This window comes from Brienomyrus brachyistius, unplaced genomic scaffold (genome assembly GCF_023856365.1).
Source record: "Brienomyrus brachyistius isolate T26 unplaced genomic scaffold, BBRACH_0.4 scaffold1399, whole genome shotgun sequence".
Lineage (NCBI taxonomy): Eukaryota > Metazoa > Chordata > Actinopteri > Osteoglossiformes > Mormyridae > Brienomyrus > Brienomyrus brachyistius.
In genome coordinates this window covers 20256-21419 of record NW_026043673.1, presented here as the reverse complement: position 1 = coordinate 21419, position 1164 = coordinate 20256, and positions in this window count along the sequence as shown.

The following is a 1164-nucleotide window of genomic DNA, read 5'->3' as shown; positions in this document are numbered from 1 at the left end:
GGCTGACTGTATTTTCATGGACAAGAGGGTAAGTAAAGAGTCACTGTGACTGTGAGCATTGGACATATCAGTTAGCAAATTAATTTAGGTTCATGTTAACTTTTTTGATGCCCTGCGGAGGAAAGTTAGCCAACAATAAAGTAACAAATAGATAGGTGGCCTCAAACAGCCAGTTCCATCACCTTATTCTCAAATTTTAGTAGGTTTACAGGCTTAAAGGCTGGATTACCAGGCAGTTGAAATCAGCCTTAAATGGCAGTGTGGTGTTTTGTGGTGAAAGGGCAATTAAATCTGGTCAGAGCAGGGTAGATGCGCAGTGTGAATTACCCTTTAAATTTACCTCTTTAAATAGTGAACTACAGGACCACTTAGCTTGATCGGAGGACAGTATTTTAATACAGAGCAGTGTTCAGTTAAACGGGATTTGTTGTTCATACTTTTAGATGAACTTGCTTTGTATAATATAGCCTTAAGGTGACCCTGCTTTGGAAGCTCTTTCCTCTAAAATTGTTCTGTGTCATTAAACCCTGCAGTCCAGCAGCTCTGCCTTAAATCTTTAGATATATCTTTACTACACCTTCTCTCACTGTATTTATTGCCCACCACTCTTTAAATACTGTTTTTGTGTGTCTGTGTGTTTTTGCAGCCATTCATTAACTGTAGAGTTTGCAGCAGACGGTCTGGTAATAATCTTACACATCCATCAATTGACTGTGTACCAAACAAGAAAGTGGATGAAGTAAGTGTAGAGAGTCTTAGCATTATGGAAATGTAACAGGTGTGTGAATTGTGTCTAAACATGTGGTTAAACTTTGATTGTGTTTGTACATGCAAAAATTTGATCAGAGTACTGTTTATTAATGACAAGGTTACTTTTAATCTGAACAACAGTGGCAGCACCAGGGAAAAGCTTGGGGGGGGGGCTCTAGCTCCTCCTCCAATGACCATAGTACCCCCACAGCACCCCCAAAATATTGGTTTCATTTTTTCTTTAACTATCTGTAAAATCTGTATATTGTGTAAGACATTTTTGCGGTTTTTATAGCATACTTGTAGTGTATTTTTTCTTCAAAGTACACATAGAGGCTCTGTGAGCTAGACGTTAGAATTTCATATTTTATCATATTTTATCCATGCTGTAGCTTATCGTGCTGTGTGCTTCTA